The sequence below is a fragment of the Scyliorhinus canicula genome, chromosome 19, assembly GCF_902713615.1.
Source record: "Scyliorhinus canicula chromosome 19, sScyCan1.1, whole genome shotgun sequence".
Lineage (NCBI taxonomy): Eukaryota > Metazoa > Chordata > Chondrichthyes > Carcharhiniformes > Scyliorhinidae > Scyliorhinus > Scyliorhinus canicula.
Window position 1 is genome coordinate 68733909 of NC_052164.1, and position 23017 is coordinate 68756925.

Below are 23017 nucleotides of genomic sequence, written 5' to 3' on the forward strand. Positions count from 1 at the left end.
ACCTAAACCCGTTCCCTGCTGGCAATTCAAATTTATCCTGCAAGGCTTTCAAGCTGGGGAAGCTCCCATCTATAAATAGATAGTTCCTGCCCTTTGCCATCTCCGGAACCCACCATCAAGCCTACCCAGTACAAACCAATGATTGTTATAAATCGGGGTCCAAACTGATGCTCCCTCCACTCTCTTATCTCCTCCATTGTCCCTAGATTCTCAGAGCCGCCACCACCAGTGGACTTGTGGTGTATTGGGCCGGTGAGAACGGAAGAGGTGCCATTTATCAGTGCTCCCAAACTTGTCTTTGCATGACGCCGCCTCCATCCGTTCCCACACCGACCCCTCCCCCACTACCCACTTCCTAATCATCCCCTCCCAACTGCGCTCCAGCAACACTTCACCCGTAGGGTTTTACCTGCCCACACAGCCCGAAATAACCTTTTTCACCTGCTTGAAAAAGGCCTTTGGGATGAAGATGGGGAGGCACTGAAAGACAGACAGAAATCTGGGGAGGACCGTCATTTTCAGTCTGTACCCTCGCTGCCAATCATAGCGGAAGCATGTCCCATCTCTTAAAAGTCCCCTTTCATTTGTTCTGCCAGCTGGGATAGGTTTAACTTGTGCAGTGCCTCCCATTCCCAGGCCACCTGGATTCCCAGATACAGAAAGCTTTTTCTTACCATTCTAAGCAGCAGCTCTCCCAGTCTCCTCTCCTCCTCCTCCTCCTGTCCTTTTGCCTGGATTGCAAACATCTCACACTTTCCCATGTTCAATTTATATCCTGAAAAATTGACAATTCCCCCAGGATTAGCGTTACTTCCCGCATCTCCTCCAACGGGTCCGAAATGTACAAGAGCTGGTCATCTGCTTAGAATGAGACCTGGTACTCCACCCCTCCTCCCCCCCCCCTCCCCCCACCGAACCAGCCCTTTCCAGTTCCTAGAGGCGCTCAACTCTATGGCCAGAGCAGACAGTAACGGGGAGAGGGGGCACCCTTGCCACATCCCTTGGCGTAGCTTAAAATACCCTGACCTCAGCTGGTACGTACGCACACTCGACTGGTGCCTGATAGAGCAAACGCATCCAGTCAATAAAGCCCTCACCAAAACCAAACCTTCCCAGTGCTTCCCACAGGTAATTCCACTCCACCCGATCAAAAGCCTTCTCCGCATCCATCGCTATCACCGCCTCCGCCTCCTCTCCTTCTCAGGGCATCATAATAACATTTAGAAGCCTTCGAACATTGGCCTTGAGTTGCCTGCCCTTAACAAATCCCGTCTGGTCTTTCCCTATCACCCCGGGACACAGTCCTCTATCCTTATGGGTAGTATCTTAGCCAGCAGTTTGACATTCAGTTGAGAAATCTGCCTGTATGACCTGCATTGCTCCAGATCCTTCTGTTTCAGGATCAGTGAAATCAAGGCCCGCGACATTGTTGGGGGGGAGGACTCCCCCCTTCTCTCTTGCTTCATAGAGCCCACTGCTGCTGGATGCTTAATCTCTGAAAACGTCTTTTAGAATTCCACTGGATAGCTGTCAGGCCCCAGGGCCTTGCCCGACTGCATGCCGTCCAGCCTCTCGATTATTTTCTCCATTGGGGCTCCCAGCCCTTCCACCAGATCCTCATCTACCCTTTGAAACGTCAACTGATCCAAATACTGCCTCATCCCCTCCACCCCAGCCAGGGGTTCCGACTCGAGCCCTTAAAAACCTAATTCACCCCACTGGGTCCAGACAGTATTTCCACCTCTACTTTACCTATCTCCCTGTTCGCCTCCCTTTTTCCTGAGCTGGTGCGCTAACATTCTGCTTGCCTTTCCCCGTACTCATAAATTGCCCCCCCCTTGCCTTCCTCAACTGTTCCACCGCTTTCCCTGTGGTCAACAGCCCAAACTCTGCCAGTAACCTCCGCCGCTCCCTCAATAGCCCTGCTTCTGGGGCCTCCGTGTATCTCCTATCCACCTGGAGAATCTCCTCAACTAACCTATCCATCTCTGCCTGTTCTGCCTTTTCTCTGTGGGGCCCCTTTTGGAGATTTCGCTCTGACCACTGCCTTCAGAGCTTCCCAAACCGTCGCTGCAGAGACCACCCCCGTATCATTTGTTTCCAGGTAGTTTTGGATGGACTTGTTAACCTGCCCACAGATCGCTTCGTCTGCTAGTAACCAAACATCCAGTCTCCACAACGGGCGTTGCCCTCTCTCCACACTAACCCGCAGCTCCACCCAATGTGGGACATGATCTGACACTGCGATTGCCGAGTACTCGGTATCCACCATCCCCGGTATTAGCACCCTGCTCAGAACAAAAAAGTAGATGCGAGAGTATACCTTGTGGACATGAGAAAAAAGAGAACTTCGCCCACCCTTGGGTGTGCAAACCTCCATAAACCCCTTCAATTCCTTTGTCACGGCCGACCGCCTCCCTGTCCTGGGTTTTGGATTCCGGATCAATGACTGTATTAAAATCTCCTCCCATGATCAGGTTGTGAGACTCTGGGATCTCACCTAACACCTGCCTCAAATTCCATGTCCCAATTCGCAGCATATAAACGAGTACCACCCGCACCCACTCCAGCTTCCCACTCACCACTGTTCTATCCCCTTGTCTGACACAATTAGGGGCTGGTTTAGCTCACTCGGCTAAATCACTGGCTTTTAAAGCAGGCCAGCAGCATGGTTCGATTCCCGTACCAGCCTCCCCGGACAGGTGCCGGAATGTGGCAACTAGGGGCTTTTCACAGTAACTTTGATGCATACTCGTGATAATCGATTTTCATTTTTTATTCTCCCTGCCTCAAATGCCACTCATTTGCTGATCAAGATCGCTATCGCCCTGGCCTTTGAGTCCAGTCCTGAATGGAATACTTGGCTAACCCACTCCTTTTTCAATCTCATCTTGTCTGTAACCTTTAGGTGTGTCTCTTGTAGCATTGGCAATTCCACCTTCAGCCCCCTCAAATGCACAAACCTGCAAGCCTGGACTTTTGGTTGCGGTGATGCGGAGCTAAGCCGCACGTTCGGCAGCTCCCTGCTATTAAAGGACTTTCGGGCCTATTTTAGGGCCCCAAACTGCGCTGTTTCGACGATTCCCGGTGGGGGAAGGTGTTTGGAGGAACATTCCCCGAAATTTATGGTGCGTACCGAGTGGGGCAAAGGAAAAGGCTGCAGCAGCTCCCCAGGAAAAGCGGGGGAAGGAGGACAAAATGGCAGCCGGCGGAGCACCCGAGGACTGGTGGAAGTGGACGCAGGAGCAGCAAGCTGCTCTTCTGTGCTGTTTTGCGGAGCTGAAGGCTGAGTTGCTGGACTCCCTGAATGCGTCTACCAACAAGCTGCTTGAGACCCAGACAGCCCAGGGGGTGGCCATTCAGGAGTTGCAGCGGTAGGCCGCTGAGCGGGAGGAGGAGGCTGTGGTCCTCGTGGGGAAGGTGGAGTTGCACGAGGCACTTCACAAAAAGTGGCAAGACCGCTTGGAGGAGCTGGACTTTCGCACGAGGCGAAAGAATTTGAGGATCCTGGGCCTGGCGGAGGGGTCGGATCTTCTGTTGTATGTGACCACTATGCTGAGCTCGTTGATGGGAGCGGGGTCCTTCCATTTGCCCCTGGAGCTTGAGGGAGCCCACAGAGTGCTGGCCAGAAGGCCCAAGACGAATGAACCCCCGCGGGCGGTGCTGGTGCGGTTCCACCGATTCAGCGACCGGGAGTGTGCTGCGCTGGGCCAAGAAAGAGTAGCAAGTGGGAGAATTCAGTAGTGTGAATCTACCAGGACTGAGTGCGGAGGTGGCTAAGCGGCGGGCCGGGTTTAACCGGACAAAGGCGGTGCTGCATGCCAAGCAGGTCAAATTTGGAATGCTGCAGCCTGCGTGTCTGTGGGTGACATACAAGGACCGGCACCACTACTTCGAGTCCCCGGAGGAGGCGTGGGCCTTTGTACAGGCGGAGAAGCTGGACTCAAACTAGGGTCTGGGGGCTGCGGGGTCTGGTGCACTACGGTCGTTGCTGTTTTTGTTGTTGCTGTTTTTGTAATTTTGACATGTGTTTTCTATGCTGGTTTTTGCTCTGTTTCCAGGTGGGTCTGTTGGGTATGGTTTTATGTGGGGATTGTTGGAGGTTTGTTTGTTTATTTTCTCTTCTGTACGGGGATGGGGTGGAGCTGGAATTTGGGGAGCTGCGACAAGGGTGGGGTGGGGCAGTGTGAAAGCGCGGGGCTTCCTCTGGTTTCCTGCGCTGCGGGGCGGGGGGGTGGAGCTGGCGGTGGGGGCGTGGCCTCTACTGGTTTTTTCCCCTGCACTGAAGCGGTGCCAAGGAGGTGTGGCGGATGGGGGGATGACCCATGTCGGGAGGGGCCAGTTTTGGCAGGAGTTGCCGGGGTCAGCAGAAGTCGGCTAACTCACGGAAGTACCGTGGAGGGTGCGTCGAGGCTAGGAGGGTTCCTAGCCTGGGGGGGGGGGGGGGGATACCGGGTTGCTGCTGGAAGGACCAGGAGAGAGCTGGTGTGGGCCGGGGGGGTAGAGGGGAGGCGGTATCGTCATGGGGGGTCGGGCAGGGTGTGCTGGCCTGGGGCGAGCAGTCGATGAGCTATGGCTAGTCAGCGGGGGAGGGGGGCGGGGTGCCTTCTGTTCCGTCTGATCACCTGGAACGTGAGGGGGCTGAATGGGCTGGTTAAGAGGGTCTCTGGTATTTTCTCATTTGAAGGGGCTGAAGGCAGACGTGGCTATGTTCCGGGAGACCCACGTGAAGGTGGCGGACCAGGTTCGTCTGAGGAAGGGGTGGGTGGGGCAGGTTTTCCACCCCGGATTAGACGCTAAGAGCCAGGGGGTGGCGATTCTGGTGGGGAAGAGGGTAGCGTTCGAGGCGTCTGAGGTGGTGGCGGACAAGGAGGGCAGATATATTATGGTGAAGGGTAGGCTGCAGGGAGAGAAGGTGGTGCTGGTTAATGTGTATGCCCTGAATTGGGATGATGCCGGCTTCATGAGGTGCTTGTTGGGCCGCATTCCGGACCTGGAGACGGGCCTGATCATGGGGGGAGACTTTAACACGGTGCTGGATCCCCCACTGGACCAGTCCAGTTCAAGGACGGGTAGGAGGCCGGTCAAGGTACTGAGGGGGTTTATGGCTAGTCAGCGGGGGAGGGGGGCGGGGTGGATGGGAGGGGTGGATCCCTGGAGGTTTGGGAGGCCGAGGGTGCGGGAGTATTCCTTTTTCTCCCATGTGCATAGGGTTTACTCCCGAATAGATTTTTTTCGCCCTGATGATTGATCCCAAAGGTGCAGGATGCCGAGTATTCGGCCATAGCAATTTCAGACCATGCTCCACACTGGGTCAATCTGGAGATGGGGGAGGTGCGGGACCAGCGCCCGCTGTGGCGCCTGGATGTGGGGATGTTGGCTGATGAGGAGGTGTGTAGGAGGGTCTGGGGAAGCGTTGAGGGGTATCTTGAGACCAATGACCCGGGGGCGGTCCGGGTGGGGATGGTCTGGGAGGCTCTGAAAGCAGTGGTCTGGGGGGAGCTGATCTCCATCCGGGCCCATAGGGAAAGGAGGGAGAGACTAGTGGGGGAGCTCCTGGACTTGGATAGGAGATACGCGAAGGCCCCGGAGGAGGGGTTGCTGGGGGAACGGTGTAGTTTACAGGCCAAGTTCGACTTGTTGACCACCAGAAAGGCGGAGACACAGTGGAGGAGGGCGCAAGGCGTGGTATGGGGAGAAGGCGAGCAGGATGTTGGCGCATCAGCTCTGCAGGTGAGATGCGGCTAGGGAAATTGGTGGAGTGATGGATAAGGGTGGGAATGTGGTGCACAAGGGGGCAGAGGTGAACGGGGTCTTTAGGGACTTTTACGAGGAACTGTACCGGTCGGAGCCACCGGTGGGGGGGGGGATGGAGAGCTTCATGAACAGGCCACGCTTCCCAAAGGTGCAGGAGGGGCTGGGGGCGCCGATAGAGTTGGAGGAGCTAGTCAGGGGGATTGGTCAAATGCAGTCAGGTAAGGGGCCGGATGGGTTCCCGGTGGAATTTTATAAAAAGTATGTGGATCTGGTGGGCCCCCTGTTGGTGCGAGCCTTCAATGAGGCATGGGGGGGGGGGGGGGGGCTTTGCCCCCCGACGATGTCACGGGCGCTGATCTCTCTGATCCTGAAGTGGGATAAGGACCCCTTGCAGTGTGGATCATACAGGCCAATATCGCTCCTCCATGTTGATGCTAAGTTGCTGGCAAAGATCCTGGCCACCAGGATAGAGGACGGTGTGCCAGGGGTGATACACAAGGGTCAGACAGGATTTGTCAAGGGAAGACAGCTTAACACGAACGTGCAGAGATTTAAATGTTATGATGCCGGCGTTGGAGGGGGGGGCGGAGATAGTGGTGGATGCAGAGAAGGCGTTTGATAGAGTTGAATGGGGGTACCTGTGAGAGGTGCTGGAGCGGTTCGGATTCGGGGAGGGGTTCATCAAATGGGTGAGGTTGCTCTGAGGCCCCGATGGCGAGTGTGGTTACCAATGGAAGGAGATCAGAGTACTTCAGGCTCTACCGTGGGACCAGGCAGGGGTGCCCCCTGTCCCCCTTGCTCTTTGCACTGGCGATAGAACCTCTGGCTTTGGCGCTGAGAGAGTCGGGGAGGTGGAGGGGCCTGGTGCGAGGTGGGGAAGAACATAGGGTATCGCTGTATGCGGACGACCTGCTGTTGTATGTGGCAGACCCAGAGGGGGGTATGCCGCAGACCCAGAGGGGGGAATGCCGGGGGTGATGGAGCTGTTGGTTGAGTTTGGGAGCTTCTCGGGCTATAAGTTAAATCTGGGCAAGAGTGAGGTATTTGTAGTACACCCGGGTGATCAGGAGGAGGGAATTGGGAGGCTCCCGTTGGGGCAGTGAAGAGTTTCAGATACCTGGGAATGCAGGTGGCCAGGAGTTGGGGGACTCTCCATAAGCTTAATTTTACCAGGCTTGTGGAGCAGATGGAGGAGGAATTCAAAAGGTGTGACATGGTGCCACTATCGCTGGCGAGTAGAGTGCAGTCCGTCAAAATGACGGTTCTCCCGAGGTTCTTGTTCCTTTTTCAGTGTTTGCCCATCTTTATCCCTAGGGCCTTTTTTAGGAGGGTGACTAGCAGCATCATGAGCTTCGTTTGGGCGCATGGGACCCCGAGGGTGAAGAGGGTCTTGGAGCGGGGTAGAGATGGTGGGGGGCTGGCGTTACCCAATTTCTCAGGGTATTATTGGGCGGCCAATGGGTCGATGGTGTGTAAGTGGGTGATAGCGGGAGAGGGGGCAGCGTGGAAATGGTTGGAGATGGCGTCCTGTGGAGGCACAAGCCTGGGGGCCCTGGTAACGGCGCCGTGGCCGCTCCCTCCTACGAGGTATACCAAGAGTCCGGTGGTGACGGCTACCCTCCAAGGTTTGGGTGCAGTGGAGGCGACATGGGGGGAAGTGGGGGGCTCGATGGAGGCTCCGTTAAGGGGGAACCATCGGTTTGTCCTGGGGAACATTGATGGGGGGTTCCAGGGTTGGCACAGAGCGGGCATCAGACAGCTGAGGGACCTGTTCATGGATGGGAGGTTTGCGAGCTTGGGGGAGTTGGAGGAGAAATTTGGGCTCCCCTCGGGGAAAATGTTCAGGTATCTGCAGGTAAAGGCGTTTGCTAGGCGGCAGGTGGAGGGATTCCCTTTGCCTCCCGCGAGGGGGGTGAGTGACAGGGTGCTTTCGGGGGTCGGGAATGTGAAGATATCTGATATCTACAAGGTAATGCAGGAGGTGGAGGAGGCGTCAGTAGAGGAGCTAAAGGCTAAGTAGGAGGGGGAACTGGGAGAACAGATCGAAGATGGGACATGGGCTGATGCCCTGGAGAGGGTTAACTCTTCCTCCTCATGTGCGCGGCTTAGCCTCATCCAATTCAAGGTGCTGCACCGGGCCCATATGTCCGGGACTAGGATGAGTAGGTTCTTTGGGGGTGAAGACAAGTGTGTCAGGTGCTCGGAGTCCAGCGAACCATGCCCATATGTTCTGGGCATGCCTGGCACTGGAGGAGTTCTGGAAGGGGGTGGCGAGGACTATGTCGAGGGTGATGGGATCCAGGGTCAAGCCAGGCTGGGGACTCGCGATTTTTGGGGTTGGGGTGGAGCCGGGAGTGCAGGAGGCGAAAGAGACCGGTGTTCTGGTCTTTGCGTCCCTAGTAGCCCGGCGGAGGATCTTGCTACAGTGGAAGGATGTGAGGCCCCCAAGCGTGGAGACCTGGATCAAAGACATGGCGGGTTTTATTAAGCTGGAGAAGGTCAAATTTGCCCTGAGGATCAGTACAAGGGTTCTTTAGGCGGTGGCAACCTTTCCTCGACTTTCTGGCTCAGCGATAGGGTACTGGCTCAGCAGCAGCAGCAACCCGGGGGGGGGGGGGGGGGGGGGGGGGGGGGGGGGCGTTGACTATGTTTACTTATTTAATTTAAATTTATTTTTAAGTTCTCTTATTCACTGGGATTGGGGGGGGTGAGATACATGCGTTGATACGGACTTGGGGGTGGTACAGTTGTTATGGTGTTTTATTGTTGCTTTTCATTGTTATATTTTCTGTAAAAAATTTCAATAAAAATTATTTAAAATAAAAAAAACATGCAAGCCCTCTTGACTGGCCCATTCAATCCTCTGGCCTTTTATGTAATCAACCTGGTCAGGGGGCTTCCTGCCCCCCCCCCTGCCAAATAGCCATCATCCTTTTTAGGCCAGCCTCCAGCTCGCACCCTCTGCCTCCTCGAGCCCCCCCCCCCCCCCCCCCCCCTTCAGGCATTCACTGTTCCCAACCTCTCATTTGCCTCCTAGTAACAGTTCCTCTTTCCGCAAAGCAGCTCCCCCACCCCTGCAACAGCACTAGAAACCCAATGCCCCAAGTCAAGCTCTAGCTTAACACCTGCTCTTCCCCTCCCCGCCCCCCCACTGTGTGCTTCTGAGAGTCAGCTGACCCATGCTGACTTGATAGCACCCGCCCCTGGCACCAAGCAGTCTGTCTCCCCACTTTCTCTCCCCTCTCTTCTCCTCCTCCCCCCCCCCCCCAAAAAAAACTTGGACAAACATAAAGCTTTACATTCCCCAGTAAAGAAACATCAAAAAACAGTGAAGAAACAGCCACTTGAGAAAAAAAACACCCAAAGACCACCCCCCCCCCCTCCCCTCTAACCAGCTCCCTGCAAGGCAGGTTACCTAAGGCTATCTAAACAGCCCCTTATTACACAACACTACATATACTTACGCAGCCCAGCACAACAAATTGCCACCACAGTACCCGCCAAGGCTTCAGTGTCTTTTAGTTCGCCTCCAGCCTAGTTTCTTTAATAAAAGTCTATACTTTGTCTGGTGTTCTGTCCTGTTCCTCATGTGTGACCCACAGACGGGCTGGGTACAACATCCCAAACTTCACCCCCTTCTTAAGAGGGCTGTTTTTGCCCGATTAAACCCAACTCTCCTCTTGGCCAAATCTGTGCCTAGGTCCTGATAAATGCGCAGCTCACAATTCTACCACTTGCTGCTCCGTTCCTTTTTTGGCCCACTGCAGAGCGTGTTCCTTGTCCAGGAATCGGTGAAAGCATACCACCATCGCCCTCGACGGCCCGTTCGCTTGGGGCTTCTTTGCGAGGGCTCTGTGCACTCTATCCACTTCCAGGGGCCGAGGGAATGCCTCAACCCCCATCAACCTCTCCAGTATGTCCATCACATAAGCCCTCTCACCCAATCCCTCATTGCCTTCAGGGAGGCTGGCAATTCTAAGATTCTGTCTCCTGGCCCTGTTCGCTAGGTTCTCCTGCATTCTTTTCTGGTGGTCGTTCATCATCTCCAGCATGGTTATGTATCCCTCAGGCTCTGACACCTTTTTCTCCACCTGGATTGCTCTTCCGTGGGTCTCTTGATTCTGCACAACTTGATCAATCAAAGCCTTAATCGGGTCCAGCATGGCAAAGCAATAGAACATAGAACATGGAACAGTACAGCACAGAACAGGCCCTTCAGCCCTCGATGTTGTGCCGAGCAATGATCACCCTACTTAAACCCACGTAACCCTTATACCTGTAACCCAACAATCCCCCCATTAACCTTCAAAATTCACCAGCTGTTCTGTTGATCACTGTGCCGTCTCCCCACAGCCCTTGCTCTCTGCTATGCTTTCCCGCATTACCTGCTCTGCTCGCATCTTCCTTATAGGACTTTGTCTTCTCACACAGCCACTTCTCGTCCAATTCTCCATATGCCGGAGGGGGATTTCTCCACTCTCACTCTTCACTGATTTATCCCATAAAATCCAGGAAAAAGAGGCAATAAAGGTCCAAAAGTACCTCACAGGCAGGAGCTATTAAATGTGTGACCTACTCCTCCATGGCCGCCACTGGAAGTCTTCGTCAACTTTTAACTCAACACTTATTATTTTAAATATCTTTGTTTCGCCTTTGGTATCCATTCTCTCTGCGCAATCCACTCTGCACAGTGACTTTTACTGCACTGCCCTCCTGCCAGCCTGTTCGAAGCTGAAGACTGATTCAAATGTTGCCATTACCAGCCATCTGCTGCCTTGGTTGTTCCTAAACCTCTCTTACTAATGGACACAGGCACAGTTATACATGCCATCGTGTACACAGCCCAGCGAGTTGTAGTGTGAGGTCTTTCAAAACGCAACTGTTAAGGTCCACAGTTTGGTACCTCTCATTGTAGGTGGATACATGGACACATGCAGACTAAGTTCCAGATTTGGGGTAGCACGGTAGCACAAGTGGATAGCACTGTGGCTTCACAGCACCAGGGTCCCAGGTTAGATTCCCTGCTCGGTCACTCTGTGCGTTCTTCCCGTGTCTGCATGGGTTTTCTCCAGGTGCTCCGGTTTCCTCCCACAGTCCAAAGGCGTGCAGGTTAGGTGGATTGGCCATGAAAAATTGCCCTTAACCAAAAAGTTAGGAGGGGCTATTGAGTTATGGGGATAGGGTGGAAGTGAGGACTTAAGTGGGTTGGTGCAGACTCGATGGGCTGAATGGCCTTCTGCCCTGTATGTTCTAAAAAACAGCAAACATTTAGCTGGTTCAGCAGAATCTGTGGAAAGAGAACCAGGCTCGACTTAGAGGTTGATGGCTTTTCATCAAAGATCTAAAGCGTTAATTGTGGCAGCAGCTGTGATGAGAAACCGACCTGCTGAACGTTTCCAGCAATCTGATTTCCAGTAATTAGTATTTTACCTTGGGTCTTAGTTTTGATCCTGGGTCCAGGCTGATTTTCAGTCAGTGCTAGAATTATGAACATCCTTGACCATGAGGGAAGAGAAATCTGGTGAAATCTTGGCTCTGTTGTTTCCCAGCGACTGAAAAATTATGCTTTTTTTTTCATGTTTTTCTGTTGACACACACACACTTCGTTCAGTATCAGCTGGATGTGATGGCCCGGCACTGGACTGAGGAGGCTACAGCTGAAATGAAAGAGCAGTGAAATGGGTCACTCCAGTCCTTTCTCGGTTAGCCCCTTCATCTAATGAAAGAAATACCCGAGCAGGCTGGTGCAATTAGATTTAGATTGTTGTAGCAGAAGATTTGACAGATACTATGGGCGAAGTGGCTGCCTTCTGTGCTGTAAATTTATACCTTCAACATTCTGACCAGCCTCATTTCCTGGGACAAAAAGTCATCCTGGGTTTCCTACAAATGGTTCCTTTCCTGTTGGGCTCTCTGGGCAACAAGGACTGTTTGTTTTTTCCTGATTAAAATTTCCTGTGAGCACTCCACAGAAAGAACTGTACATTCTTGATTGTGAAATGTTGGGACATCTGTGTTAAGAAATTATACTTAATTTGCGCACAGCAAGATCCCACACTGGCATTTTTAAAACAATGTTGCATTTAGTGATGTTGGTGAAAGGATAAATAGTCTCTCCGAGCTTTGGAGAGAACACTGCTCTTTTAGTGACAAAGAATTTCATCTAACTGAGGGGGAAGACCATTTTCTGCACTCCTTTTGAAGGATTTTTGTCTCCATCTCTCAAGTTGCTAATGCTAGCAGATCTCTGTCTTGGGTGGGACCAAGTACTGTCCCGTCACAGCGCCAGAGTCCCGGGTTCGATTCCTGGCTTGGATCACACTGTGCGGAGTCTGCGCATTCTCCCCGTGTCTGCGTGGATTTCCTCTGGGTGCTCCGGCTTTCTACCACAGTCCCAAAAGACATGCTTGCTAGGTGAATTGGACATTCTGAATTCTCCCTCGTGTAGCCGAACAGGTACCGGAGTGTGGTGACTAGGGGATTCTCCCAGTAACTTCATTGCAATGTTAATGTAAGCCTACTTGTGATAATAATAAAATGGCCTCCAGTGGTTAGCACTGCTGGCTCATGGCACCAGAGGACCCAGGTTCAATCTTGGCCCTGGTCACTGTCCATGGATTCTCTCCATATGTGTGGTTCTCACCCCCACATCCCAAATAGATGTGCAGGGTAGGTGGATTGGCCACAAAATAAACAAATGTAGGGGCAAAACAAAATGGGTCGCTCCTGTTAGAGGCACTACCTACACCTAACAAAGCTCAATGGAAGCTTAAATATCAAACAGCAGTGCAATGGGTCAGGAAGGCCTCAATGGTCCCATGGACACCCGGAAGCGAATGTAGCTGTGACAGAAGGGCAAACAGTCTGGTGGGATGACCCCCTCGGTCACGTGCTGCCTGGACCATTCAGTGGCACACTTCACCAGGTGCAGGTTCAGAAGGAGGTCCTCCACCTTCCCTGCACCCCCCTCCACACCGGGTGCCCGTAGATCAGGAGTGTGGGGCTGAAGTGCAAACGCAACTTCAACAAAAGACTTGGCAGAAAAGTTGAGTGCAGCCTATAATACGTAACATAAACGTGCTCCGTGGACTCCCAGGCCACAAAACGGGAGTCCATGAGCCAGTACAATCGGTGACTGTATGGCACTGTCGCGTGCAACACTCTCCACCCCAGATTCCCAAGATTGCGGTGAGGACTCCTCCTTAGAGGACCCTCCGCTACCGGATGGCAACAAACCTGCCATGGTGTATGCGGGTGAAGGGAAGGAGGTGAAGGGTGTGCAGCAGCAAACCCTATCCGCGCAATGTGAAAAGGCATGGTGGTGGTTGGGGGAGGGGCATTTCCATGAGGGGGCTAAGGCTCGGGCACTAACCCGAATCGAGATTTCGGAGTTCTGTCCAACCAGGGGTTCGCTCAGATGGGATACGACCGCACACCTGTGTGTCCTCCTGAACGTGGGTTCCATCGGGTCCGAACACTGTTTTTGAGTTCTCAGATGGCATTGGCTGTGAGTCAGAAGTCCACCGCCATGTTGTACTAACTCGTGGGGTGTCATCCAGCCCACTCCTCTGCCAGCCAGCAATTCCTGATCCTGGCAGACACTCAATGGTATTGGTGGAGGTGCAGCTCCTTGCCGACAGCCAGCACTCCTGACAGGGGAGAGCTGCGGCGCGAGGCGATCATGCTCCAGTCTTCGGTCCTGGGGAACGCCTGCCAAAGGTAACGAACAGGAGCTGCACGTCATAATTGAGGCTGTGCACCTGGCAGAAATGCGTCGGCCGGGGGCTCAACAGGCCTGAATGCAAAGGTTGCCACCTGGGTGCGAAGGCACACCAGTGCTTAAATGGGAGGCTTCCAATCCTCAGCAATGACCCAGTGCAGTCTCTTATCCCAGAAGAACTCTACAAGCATTCTCTAGAGCTTTGTGACAAAGTCAGGAGGAGGGGTTAGAGTGACCAGCTGGTATCCCAACATGGAGGTTATGAGTTGGTTTATGACGAGGACTCTAGCCCTGTAAGACAGCACTCTGAGCAGTCCTATCCAGTGTCTCACGGGAGCGGTGACCTCATTCTCCAGTTCCTGCCAGTTAGCCGGCCAGGATTCCTCAGCTGGGTAAAGATGGACTCCCGTAGAGAAGGCTGGTCCTGCTCCAGGTGAAAGGCATGAGCTCCTCTGGGAGGGGGTCCATCTGCCACGGACTGACCAGGAGTCTGGAACATTTGGCCCAGTTGATCCTGGCAGAGGATGCGGCACAGTAACACAGTCTGGCACACTCACATCCTCCACAGGTCAGCAGGGTGGGAACACAAGGAGCACGTCATCAGCGCAAGCAGCGAGGACCACCCCAATGCCCAGTCTGCACAGAACCAGTCCTGGCAACCTACTCCGCAGGAAAGGATCCACACAAATCGGATAGAGATGGCCAGATCGGGGTAGCCCTGATACACTCCCCTCCCAAAGCGAAGGAGCGCAGTCGAGGATCCGTTAACCTTAATGGGACACTTTGTGGTAGTGGATAGAAGTTGGATCCGGGTGTCGAAATGTGTCCTGAACCTGAATGCTTGCAGAGTCCCAAAGATCCGCCCTGTCCAACGTATTTCCTGATCAAGGGGCAGGCAGGCACTCGACATACCAGCCCTCTGGGAATGATGGACCAGGTCCTGCACCAAATGGATGTTGTCGTGGATCTTGCGGCCCAGGACCGTGTAGGACCAATCTGGGTGGACATATGGTCCAGCACGGTGCCAAGGTGCAAACACATGTTTGGCACAGATCTTGTAGTCCTTGCTGAGGAATGAGACCGGTCGCCAGTCTTAAAGTGACAGAGATCTCACCCCCCCCCCCCCCACCCCGCCTCTTTTTGGCAGCAGGCTAATGGCGGAGAGGAACATCTCCCCGGTTGCGATTCTTTCCCCCAGGAATCCCGCATAGTCGCACCCCATAATGCCCCAGCCTTGGTGATAGGGCAATTCTTTCTCTCATGCCCCACCTTGCAGGCATGGCACCGCACGTCAAGAGGGTCTACCGTCATGTAGGTCCTCCTGCCCACCATGAGCCCCTTTTCAAGGGCGAGGTGGACCACTCTACCTTCTCGTACATACGAGAGGCAGCCACAATGGCCGAGGGGCCAACAACCCCAGCCATTGTGCGAATGCACGCCTCTATGGTGATGGTGGGGTGAGCGTAAGCACTCCACCCCAGTTTCCAGGTTAGCAACCAGAAGGGTGGTGGGGCTGCTGGAGTAGTGGAGGCCGAAGAGACCATCCCCTCTGCATAGGTCATCTGGACTGCTCGCCACCGGCGTAGGTGGCGTGGCCATCAGGGCAAGTGTCACATCTACCCCAATTTGCCTTTGTCATGTTGGTGTAGATTTGATAATAGAGGGGGGGGGTGATTAAGGAGCAGAGTGAGGTAGAACAATGCACTGTTCTTCTCTTTCCCCCCTCCCCTCCCTGAGGAAGATGGTGTGCAGAGGAACGAGGAAAGGAAGGGAAGAGAGAGCATAGGTCACAGCGGGAGGAGAATAGCAGCACAGGAAGGTGGGGTATCGTGGATGGATTGATGCCGCAGGTGGGAGACTCCTGTGAAGCTGGAGGGTGGGAGGATAGGGGAGCACAGGCAGATCTTCAGCCTATGAAGGGCCCAGCAAAATCTCGGTGCTCCCACCGTAGGATGATCACACTGATGTGGGTAGGTGCTGGTTGGTGAGGTCTTCAGCCCGAAAAGGGCTCAGCAGAAGCAGTCTGTGCTCCCACCCTAGAATGGCCACACCGATGGAATCCGCGTCCAACCTGCCATAAGAAGCCGCTGGTGTATGAGGTCTTCAGCCTGGGACGGGCTCAGCAAACACACTATCCAATGGATCCCCCTACCCTGGAACAAGCACACCTGATGGAAGAAGGAAGGCTTTGACCTTGCTGAAGGCAGTGTTTGATGATTGGGAGAACCGGGCAGGGCCCTCAGGCCGGAGGGGCCCAGCACACCCGCAGTATAAAAGACACCGCTCCTCGCCTTGGTGTTGAGGTCTTTAAGTCGCCTTCCCCTCCTGTCAGTCGCAAACAGCACTGGGGACAGGCAGCAAACTGAGCAGCAGCAATAGAGGGAGAGAGCAGCAGCAGCCACTCTCCAGCACAGCAACCACCTCAACTCCAAAGTCTGTACTGGGAGTACCTGCTTCGGATTGGCCACATGAAATTGCCCCTTAATTGGAATTTTTTTTTTAAGAACAGCCTCCCAGATTGAGGAAAGTCAAACAGGACAATGAATGCAAGTGCCGATTGGATCAATGAAACTACTGCTTTCGGGGAAACTAGCATTTTTTTTGGAACTATGATTTACCTGTTGCCATTACTGGAGATCTTGTCTGAATTATCAATGTTGCAATACTTCTCTGTTGACTTATGGTTGTTTTGGCTGCAGCTACGAGGATGTCCAAATCCTGCTGGTTTCATAGTTTATGGGGTTAAATTCTTGCTACCGCTATGGTGTTGGACCCCCCTCTGCATTGGTCAGTGTCTCCAAGCAGTTTTTTTTTTCATTTATCCGGAGGAGGACTGCACCTTGTTACTTACTTTGAAGTTTGCAACTATCTCTTAATACTGCCAGTGCGAGGTGATTCTCTAGTAGAACGACAGTGGGCAGAAATGTTTACTGCTGACATATCCGCAAACATAAGTTGAGGCTGGCACAGTGAATAGCAAGGGTCCAACATTTTCTCCTGACTAGGTGCATGTGTACAATGTGCACTGGCGGCAAACACCACCTGCAGAGTTCCAGCTGATGCACTCTGCAAATAGCCATCCTCTCCGCTTTCTTTGCAAGGTTGAGCTGATTGCTCTCAATGTCACCGTGCTGTTAATTATGGCATAGTGGTCTGCACAATACACAAACAAATAGCCAGCTGAATGAAAAACACCAGAGAGCGAGCAAAATGATTGGACTCTGGTTTGGGCTGGCTTGATTTGAAATTGCTATTCTAAACATGAAGCATAGTTGAAGGAGATCAATAAGGAAAAACTGAGTTACAGTGAGTGACATTAGAATAACTACAGTTTAGAATCATAAACAGTACAGAAAGGCCATCAAACCTGCACCAACACAAAAACCCTACACTATGAGGATGCAGTGTCACTGGACTAATACTCCAAGGTATGCTCTGGTGACCCTTCAAATCCTAGCATGGCAAATGATGAAATTTGAATTGTCTCAATGTTGACCATGAAACCATTGTCGATTGTTGTAAAAACCCATCTGGTTCGCTAATGCCCTTTAGGGAAGGAAATCTGCTGTCCTCACCTAGTGTGACCTACATATGGCTCCAGATCTACAGCAATGTGATTGGCTCTTTTTTTTTAAAGTTCAAGGGCAATTGGGGACAGGCAACAAATGCTAACCTTGCCTGTGCCCACATCATATGAAAGAAGGGGGGAAAGCCTTGAATGTTCTGACATTTGCAGTACTCATCCAAGGACGAAGATTGAGTTTCTTGCTCAACTGCCCTTCCAGGCAATGCACTTCAGATTCCCAATCCCCTCTACACCTCCTGCCTTTCACCTTAAAATTATGCCCCTATCTTGATGACGCTTCAGACAAGAGGAGCAGCTGTTTCCGATCCACCCTGTCCATGCCCCTCATAATTTTATACACCTCAATAAACCCCTCAGTCTTCTCTGCTCCAAAGAAAACAATCGGAGTTCTCTCCCCCCCCCCCCCCCCCCTCCCTCCATAGCTACAATACAACATTTGGTGGACCTTGCGGTGTGGGAAACCAAGCAGGAATAATGGGTATTGACCAGGACACCTGGGATAAATATCAGATCTTCCACTCGTGTCCAGCAGAGGGGAGGGGACAAACAGGGCCTTGGTTTAAAATCTCAGCTGAAATATGGCATCTTGCATAGCTCCGTCCTCTGGTACCAAAATGGCATGACAGAGTAACACACTGCAGACTTCGAGCAATAGGATGGTGGTTTGTAATGGAAGAGGAAAGATTATGGGAGTTTCTGCACCAGTTTTTTTTAAAAACATGTTTAAACTAGATCGTCAGCTATATTTTAGGTGGTTTCCCCAGCTATTAATTGGTGAGTGCTTTTAAGAATGTGGAGATGAAATTATTCTATGCCAGGAGTGTGATACGGGCTCATTAATGTCATCTATGAACACAAGTGGGCTAGAGAGATTTCCAGTCTGTTTTTAACCAAGATATTTGCCCTGTCAAGTTTGCACAAATGTCTTTTTCCAAGTGTATAATCCAATCCCAATCCATGTTCTTTGTTTTCCAAGTAATTTTATTCACTACTTGGGTCGAGACCTGTATTAACTGAAGTTGAGAAGAACGAGAGAGGATGTCATTGAAACCTAAATTTTTGACCCAGTTGGACAGACTAGATGCAGGGATGATTTGGGGGGCGGGGGGAGGGGGGGGGGGGGGGGGGGGATTGAACAAGGGGTCACAGTCTCCAAATACGGGGCAGGCCATTTAGAACTGAGATGAGAGGAAATCTCTTCATTCGGAGGGTGGTGAACCTATGGAATTCTCTGCCACAAAAGGAGAGATTTCTAGACATTAGAGGCACCGCGGAATATATGGAGAGAGTGGGAATATGGCATCTTGAGAGAGAGGATCAGCCATGACCTTATTGAATGGTGGAGCAGCTCAAGGGGCCCACACCTGTCTATTCTCAAATAATTTATGCCCCTCCAACGATGCTTTACGAAAATTTCACACTTACTTTTAAATCATTTTTGTGACTTTCTTAATTTGCCCCATATTATCATCTTCTTAAGCAATGGAAATCTATTATTTTCTTTTACATAAATGGAGATTTTCAGTTATGCAGTGTCTGAGTCTGAATTTTACCAGCTTCTCGGCTTCTGTTAAAGGACCAGCTTCTAGAACATAGAACAGTACAGCACAGAACAGGCCCTTCGGCCCTCGATGTTGTGCCGAGCCATGATCACCCTACTCAAACTCACGTATCCACCCTATACCCGTAACCCAACAACCCCTTAACCTTACTTTTTAGGACACTACGGGCAATTTAGCATGGCCAATCCACCTAACCCGCACATCTTTGGACTGTGGGAGGAAACCGGAGCACCCGGAGGAAACCCACGCACACACGGGGAGGACGTGCAGACTCCGCACAGACAGTGACCCAGCCGGGAATCGAACCTGGGACCCTGGAGCTGTGAAGCATTTACGCTAACCACCATGCTACCGTGTTGCCCCAAATTCTCTGGTCCCATCGCTGCCTCCTCAATGGTACCAGCTTGGTAACCCTCTAAGCTTCACATTTCTTGTTGCTATTACAGTAGATCCTTCCTATTCTCTCCTAAAAATGCCATATGATGATTAAGTAAATCACAACACTGGCTCTGATATAACTTTGTATGTTACGCTACAAATCAAAGGCTATATTGCTTATTGCAATGAGAAACTTTGGGAAATCCCTCATCCTTGCATGAACCTAAGTTGAGGTACCCAGACTGATTGCTAAAGCTGTAATTAGAGTCTTGAATGGTGAGATAATGCTTGATTCAAACTACTTACAGATCTAATTGAAACATGTTTTAATAGCTGAGATTTGGGGAGTGGTGCTTAGTCCTAGGTCATCATAGAATTTACAGTGCAGAAGGAGGCCATTCGGCCCATCGAGTCTGCACCGGCTCTTGGAAAGAGCACCCTACCCAAGCCCACACCTCCACCCTAGCCCCATAACCCAGTTACCCCACCCAACACTAAGGGCAATTTTGAACACCAAGGACAATTTAGCATGGCCAATCCACCTAACCTGCACATCTTTGGACTGTGGGAGGAAACCCACGCACCCACGTGGAGAATGTGCAGACTCCGCACAGACAGTGACCCAAGCCAGGAATCGAACCTGGGACCCTGGAGCTGTGAAGCAAGTGTGCTAATCACTATGCTACCTTGCCCGAACTTCGTGGAACAAAGTCATGGAACTTTGTGGGATACAGATGATGTAATTAATAGGAAGAGCCAAGTCTGTCTGTATTTTTCAGTCTGTTATAGGATTTTAAGTTGAACAGCAATTTTGCCAAATGCTCTCGGGTTGAGCAGAAGTGTACAGAATCTGCTCTTGAAAGGAAAAGTCTCCACACAGCTCAGCAAGTATCCTGTTTTAAGTGGCATTTGAAAGTATTGGTTTGCTTGATTGAGTTAGCAGCAGGTATTTAAGTCGTATTTGTTCCCCCTTTTTCGTTTAAGATCTGTTTAACTGATTGTTACAATTTCTTTGTCAATGTGGTTAATTCGGTGTCTAAATTAAAATTTGTTTTAACATAACATACCTATTGGTCAGAGTCATCACTCCTGGTTGAAGCATCCTTTCCTCACTGTTTTGCAAACTGAGAAATTGTTCAGGTTCTCATCTGGAGCCAAACAAAATAAAAAAGGACTTGAATTTGTGACATTATGTAAAATGTCTAGAATATAAAGGGTTAATGTAATATCATAATTGATCACTAGATGCAGAACTATATAAAGCACTGATTCTCCGGCGTCTGGGAGAAGTCTAGAGACTGCAGAGTACAGTTATAGTTGAGCGTGTAGGAACTAGTGTTAGTAGAGTGTAGATTGTAGATTACAAGATTATTGCTTGCTATAGGAGTAAGTGGTCGAGCTTTAATAAGTAGCGTAATAAATGTTAGCTTTGTTAATGAACTTAGCTTCTGTGGTCTTTGTGAACACAACGACATCCATCCTGATAAGAATCACAAAAAACACCACAGCATTTATGAAGCAATTTTCATGACTCCTGGCCACCTCAAAACACTTTACAGCCTTAGACAATTTTGCACACCGCAAACTCTCAAAACAGTCATGTGGCAACAAAACAATGGCCTGGTTTTCGTGATGTTGATTTAAGTATTGGCCGAGGCACCACGGAGAACTCTCCTGTTCTTCAGAATGATACTACAGGAACTTTTACTCTCAAGAACAGGTGGGGCCTCAGTTAAACATCATGCCCAAAAGGCCTCTTACAGTGCAGCGCATCCTCAATACTAAGCTAAAGCGTCATCCATGATTCTTGTGCTCCAGTCTGTTGCCTTTTTTACTCGCTATAAATGTGGCAGTCGATAAAGTTGCCCTTCTTTTGTCTAGATATTGATATTATATTGCTTCCAGAGACGCCAGGTATCAAATAATACCACCACTTGGTTCAACCGGATATTGATCAAAGACCCAACAACCACTTAGTTAGTTCAAGTTCAATAATACTTTATTTACACACAAGATTACTTATACATGCAACATAAACACAATGAGTTAAACTATACCTAACAATATGACAACCTGTACTTAACTTCAGGCACCCGGATTAGGTCAGAGGAACAGTGGCCTTTGTTCGAATCTGGATCCGCAGGGTCTGGAGCAGGAACTGAGGTTCAGCTGGGCTCATCCATCTGGTAGCGGGAGTTGAACTTGGACTTGCTTCTGGCCATGGTGCTGCAGTTGGAGATGGACGTTGCCGGAGCGCCAGGTCCAAAAGAGATCGAACACATGGCGGTGTCTCTCTTTATCCTTGGGGGGTTTTGCGCTCTTTTGGGTGGTCCTTAGGTTTGGACCCAATTAATTGGGCAGTTCTCGATCACTGCCTTCGATCTGAGCCAATAAAGGGGTGGGTGCCTTGATGGCTGGGCGTGTACTAAGCAGTCATTGACCTTGCTGTTTATGCTTCCTGAGTAAAGGGAGCGGCACCAAGATGTCTGGACTCGTATCGGTTACCTGCGTATCAATCCTTTGTCTTACGGAGATGAGCCATTAAAGTGCTAATCAGTTGCGGGTTTCGATGCTGTCTGGATTCTTTGCTCACAAATATACATTCAGGCTCTGTGCCTGCCTGAATCTTGCATTGTCCATATTTCCCATTAGGCTTTGCGAACGTCCATGTTTCTTGTTGTAAGTGGCCATCCCCAATGGCTACAAGTCCTAAAGCGGGACGGGAACCCAGAACCTGTTGAGTCTGACCATGTATAGAATTTCCCAACATGCATCTACAAGCTTCAGTCTACCACCATGGGTGTGGAAGGATTTTGCAAATGATGTCAAAAATCTGAAATTTGCCATTGTTCTTGATCAAAATACTTAATTTGTTTGAGGATTTATCACTTTTTTTGTAAATGGCACTGTAGTCACCATGGCAAATCACAGCATGAAGTAATCATCAGGTCAAATGCGATCCTGTTATTTCTGCAGTGATGGGATGCTACAGTTCACTTGGGAAGTCTGACACTGCTGTGGAAATATGGTTTGGAACTATGGATATTGAGGGTAGAAGCACCGACACGTGACTGACCAGGAATCTCTCATTGTTCCCATTTGTCATTGACATGAGTTGCAATTGATGTTCAAACTGTTTGTTCGTGTTATGAACCCACCTTCCTTGGCCGTCAAGGACTGGGGTGGGACATGGGGTGGATCTTCCAGAAGATGAGATGTTGTTCCTCCGGTTTGTGTTGAGCTTCACTGGAACATTGCAGCAGGCCAAGGACAAACATGTGAGCATGGGAGCAGGGCCTTTTGTTAAAATAGCAAACAAAGGGAAGGTCAGGGTCCTGAATGCGTACAGACTGGAGATGCTGAGCAAAGCGATCACCCAGTCTGCATTTGGTCTCTCCGATATAGAGGAGACCACATTGGAAGCAGCGAATGCAATAGGCCAAATTGGAAGACCATATTGTCACAGTGTCAGTACACAATTTAGATGAAAATATGCATTTGATTTGTACCTTCTCAGAGTGACTGGAGTATAACTGTCAAAAATATAGTTACGTAGGTCCTTGCATCTTAAAGTGCTTCACACAGTTTCATTCTGCAGTAAAGCAAGTTTGAAATATTTGCTGAAAATTATATTCTGACAGAATTAAAAGCCCAGTCAAAACTCTTGTATCAAAAGCAAAGTGTGTTTGTACATAGGGCCTCCTTTGAACCTGCACATAGAGCCAGCACTATGTTCCATTCAGACTGTGGGTTCACTGAGGAAGTTGAGATGATAAACATGTATTTCTGTATTTAATGCCTCATATTCCCAAGCGGATTAATTAACAAGGCTGAGTAAGAAAACTTGCTGTGGTTAATTAAAACATCTATTTATATGTGTTATGCCTGTGTGCTTAAGAAATTCGAACAGGAAGGAACTCGAGATTCGATTAGAGCAAAGTGAAATAATCTAAATATATGATGCCATTCATTCGGCAGTAATATTGTAAATTAGCATTGGTTTCCTTGGAGACC